General features: G+C 37.5%; 1 non-coding gene across 1 annotated transcript; it reads right to left on the bottom strand.

Annotated features, from left to right (window-relative positions):
* Positions 1 to 3,178: 3,178 nt before the first annotated feature.
* LOC128279639 (small nucleolar RNA R71) lies at positions 3,179 to 3,285 on the bottom strand. Its single transcript, XR_008269838.1, has one exon. It is a non-coding gene; the product is annotated as a small nucleolar RNA R71 (small nucleolar RNA).
* Between the last annotated feature and the right edge of the window lie 1,790 nt (positions 3,286 to 5,075).

Below are 5,075 nucleotides of genomic sequence, written 5' to 3'. Positions count from 1 at the left end.
AGGATTTAGCCCAGACGGGTAATCCATTGATCTCAATATAGAAAGGACCTAGCCCAGATGGGAGTTCCTTAAGTGATCAAGCCTACCGAAGAATATGGGTGCATTAAGGATTTAGCCAGGACAGGTAATTCAATTAAGGACTGAATTTATCTTGGACTGGTGATTCAGATCCGAGCTTATGAGAGTGTATGTCATTGTAAGGGATTTAGCCTGGACTGGTAATCCCGAAAACACTCTGTGAGTTATGATATGGGGGATTTAGCCTGGACTGGTAATCCCGTCGTAATGAGTGAGGTTCGCAAGAGTAGGTACTAGGTTCGCAAGAGTGGGTACTTGAAATGATCACTTGCAAGACTTGACGATAAATGTAATATCCATCGAGATTTTGAGGAATTCAACAGGAATTAATATAAGAAATAGAATGGAAATACCTGAAATGATAAACTGATCTATGCTTAGATGATACTAGTATGATGTATATGATTTTCATGTTTCGATGAGTGGTTGTACTAAGAGATAGCACAGGTACGTGCTCGAAACCTATGGGCATGTGTTTGCCATGTGAAATGAAATGGACTTGTGATAAGAGTGCAAATGAATGAGTGATATTTATGAGAATAATTTCTATGACAAATTTGTGATGGTATCATTAAGTTGCACTAAAATAGATTGGTACAATAGTAGCGGTTCGACTTTAAAAATCCATCAAAAATAGTGGAAATTGAGATAGAGGCTGAGTAAAATATGAAATTAAGGCTTATTGAGTCAGTATCAGATAAAGGAAACATGTAAGCAAAGGAATCTCATATGATGAGATATTCGAATTTTTGTGAAACAGGGTTAGAGTGATGTTAGACTTCCCTGTCTTAAATTTGGAAAATCATTAAACATTGTAAAACAATTATTAAGGGTTATAATTTATATGCTTAAAATCCTTAATGAGTCTATTTTCAAGGGAAATAGACAAGAGCATCATTCGAGTCTCGTAGTACGAGATAAATAAATTTTAGTAAGAAAGGTCGAAGCTATCAAACAGTGAAACTGTGGAGAATTTGAATAATAAATTGTACTTATTGGCTAGACCAATGATAAACCATAATTTATACATATTTTTATCCCATGCTTAGCACATTTATGGATGGTTTCTCCTTAGATTTGGTGAATTCGATGCTCCTAATCTTTTAATTTCATGTTTTATACTTAGGTGAGCATAAGAGAGTAAAAAGAGCGAGAAACGGGCCGAAAATGGAGAAAATGGACCTACGTGGGAAATCAACACGACCTGGACTTCCTCACATGGGCGTGCCACACGGCCATGTCCATTTGGCAGGATCGAAGCATGACTTACATGGGTAGACTACACGCCCGTGGCTATTCAACAGCCTTGACCACGGACTAGAGTAATCGCACATGGGCGTGTCACACGGGCATGTCCTTGTCGAGCCCAAGTATAGCCCTATTCAGAAAAGGCCATTTTTGAGGGCTCTTAGGCATTCGAAAGCCTATTTAAACACCAGAGGAGGCACTTAGAACAGAGACGCGGAGTAGGAAGCAAGGAATTACTCAAGGGAAGCCGATTGGTCCATCTCAAAAGTCAGATTCATCGTAAAGACTAAAGATCTCCCTTCAATTTCCATTTAGGGGTTTTGGGTTTTCTTTATGTTTTGTATTCATTATTCTTCTGAGATGTTTTCTTTTATAATTATGAACTAAACCCCTTAAATACCTAAGGGGAATGAAACCTAAGATAGATCTTGTTACTGTTATCTAAATTGTATGATAAATATTTGACTTGTTCTTAATTATGTGTTCTTAATTCTTGTTTTAATATTCCAGAATATTGATTCAAGTTAATGCTCTTATTCAGAGGAGGAAAAGACCCTGTCTAAGAGTAAATTTGTTGTAATTAAGCGGAGTTGATAGCACGCCAAGAGATAGGGTGATAAGATTTTGCCGGATTAGGGTGAAACCTAATAAGGGGATCATAGATCGAGTTAATGCAACACTAGGGTGTTAATTAGAAAGAGATTTCAATTAAATCAATCTAGGGTTAGACATTATTAGTCTCGAGAGAGATAACAATATAACTTAGGGATTTCTACAGATCTAGTCAAATGAATAAATCGTCTAATTCAGAGTCAAATAACAAGTGAAGTCTAGGTGAATTTTTCATTGGGTATTGTCTTAATCAATCGAATTTTCCCAAAAGATTTTCCCCAATTTCTCTCTGTGCACTATTAGTTTAGTTAATTAGTTTAGATTAACAAATCCCCTAATTTTTAGGCTAGATAATAAAAAGAAAGTAATTACTAGTACTCTTGGTTCTTTTGGGTTCGACAATCCGGTCTTGCTAAAGCTATACTACTGTTCGATAGATACACTTTCCTTCATCGTGATATTAGTTAATTTCAAGAACGATTAATTATAAATTTTTAAAACCTGTCATGAATATCACGTATAAAGTTCTTGGCGTCGTTTTCGGGGAACTAAGATATTAGGAACACTCAATTTTTATTACTTTAGCCATTCTACTTTATTTGCAAGTTAAATTTTTGTTTTCTTTTCTAAGTTTTCTTTTATTCGATATTGGCAGGTTTTTATAGTGTATGACTAGAACAAACCCGTCGAGACCATTATTGTTTGATAGTGATATCGATCGCACAGTTCATAGAAATGAAGAGAAATAAGGCGAAGCTTGCGATACACAGAGGAAGAGCAAGAGGACGATACTTCAACCACAACCGAGGAGATGGCTAAAAACCAAGAAAATCCGCTACCTCCTGCAATTGCTGCTAATCAGAATTTGGCTCCACGTACTATGTATGATTATGCTAAACCTTCTCTAACAGGAACTAAATTGAGCATAGTTAGGCCTGCTGTTGCTGCAAATAATTTTGAATTGAAACCTAACACCATTCAAATGATCCAACAGTTTGTTCAGTTTGATGGTTTCCAGAACGAGGATCCTAATGCTCACTTGGCAAATTTCTTAGAGTTTTGCGACACTTTTAAAATCAATGGCATTTCTGATGATGCCATTCACTATCGGTTGTTTCCCTTTTCATCGAGGAATAAGGATAAACAATGGTTGAACTCGTTACCACAAGGGTCAATCACTACTTGGGAACAAATGACCGAAAATTTTTTATTAAAATATTTTCCACCAGCTAAAACAACCAAATTACGTAACGATATCTCCTCTTTTATGCAGATGGATTTAGAAACACTCTACGATGCATGGGAAAGATACAAGGATCTGTTGAGAAGGTGCCCTCACCATGGGTTACCACTCTGGCTACAGGTTCAAACGTTTCACAATGGCTTGAATCCTTCGACTCGACAGATGATTGACGCAGCCGCTAGCAGAACTATCAATAATAAATCCCAGAGGATGCTTATGAATTTATAGAAGAGATGTCACTGAATAATTATCAGTGGCAAGTCATAAGGGCAAAACCAATGAAAACAGCCGGCATTTTTAACATCGATTCGGTCACCATGCTCTCTAATCAGGTAGAACTTTTGAATAGAAAGATTGACGGTTTCCTTGGTTCTTTACTGGTTCACCCAGTAATGCAGTGCGAAGCAAATGGAGGTGGATCCAACAATTCAGAATATCCACCCTATAGCCACAACATGGTGAACGAGCAATTAAATTACATGGGTAATAATCCTCGATCTCAAAATAATCCTTATAGTAATACTTACAATGCAAGATGGAGGAACCACCCAAATTTCTCATGGGGAGGCCAAGGGAATCAGAGACCACCACCACTTTTAGGCTTCCAACAACAACCTTACCAGCAAGAGAAAAAGCCGAACCTTGAGGAAATGCTAACAAAATTATCTCAGTGTCAGAAACTCATTTCTAGAATACCGAGACAGCACTTAAAAATCAACAAGCATCGATCCAAGGGCTCGAAACTCAGATAGGTCAGCTCACTAAATTGATATCTAAATGACCACAAGGTAGCCTACCGAGTAACACTGAATCTAACCTAAGGGAGCAACTCAATGCAATTACCATTCAAGATGAGGAAGGGTTAGTTGCACTTGAACTAGAACTGAGGCAAGAAAATATGGTAAGTAAAGGTAAAGGTGAAGAGGACCACAATGACCAGAAACTGGTAAGTAAATAGTACAAACCTCGTGTGTCATACCCCAATGTGACAAGGAAAGGCCGCACAGACGAACAATTCGGTAAATTCCTTAAATAGTTAAAGAAGTTACATATTAACTTACCATTTATTAAAGCTCTTTCGCAGATGCCAAACACAGACAAATTCCTAAAGGAGCTTTTAACAAATAAGTGAAAGTTGGATTAGGCGTCGCATGTGGAGCTGAATGTGGTTTGCTCAGCCATACTGCAGAATAAGCTGGCCAACAAATTAAAAGATCCAGGGAGTATTACGATTCCCTATTTAATTGGTAGCCTAGATGTTAATAATGCTTTGGCTGATTTAGGGGCTAGTATCAATGTTATGCCTTACAAAATGTTTAAGCAACTAGGTCTTGGGAAACCCAAACAAACTAGGATGAGTGTTCAATTAGCCAATAAAACAATCAGATTTCCTAGTGGGATTATTGAAGATGTGCTCGTTAAAATTGACAAATTTATATTCCTAGTTGATTTCGTTGTTTTAGACATAGAGGAGGATAGTAACGTTCCTTTAATTTTAGGGAGGCCCTTTTTAGCAACCGCTAAAACAATAATTGATGTTAGCATAGGTGAACTCACACTTCGTGTGGGAGACGAAACAATCACCCTTCAAGCTCGTAATACGAGTAACACATCAAAAATTGATAGTGGTCGTATAAATCATTCTACTAAAACTGACCATGTGGTACAACCTACTTTGCAGGAAATAAGTTTGAAGAACCTACATGAGCCATGTTCAAACAACAACAAAGGACCTATCTATGAAGAACGAAGGCTACAAATCGAGGAACTAGATGAATGGCAGACACATAAACTGAGGACACATGATAAACCAAAACCACGTCATGACGAGCTCAATGTCTCACAAAATCAACTTAAGGTTGGAGACGAAGTACTACTGGTTGCAGCAAACCCT

The sequence above is a fragment of the Gossypium arboreum genome, chromosome 8 (genome assembly GCF_025698485.1).
Source record: "Gossypium arboreum isolate Shixiya-1 chromosome 8, ASM2569848v2, whole genome shotgun sequence".
Lineage (NCBI taxonomy): Eukaryota > Viridiplantae > Streptophyta > Magnoliopsida > Malvales > Malvaceae > Gossypium > Gossypium arboreum.
Note: the sequence above shows the minus strand (reverse complement) of the source record. Positions and strands in the feature narration are given on the sequence as shown.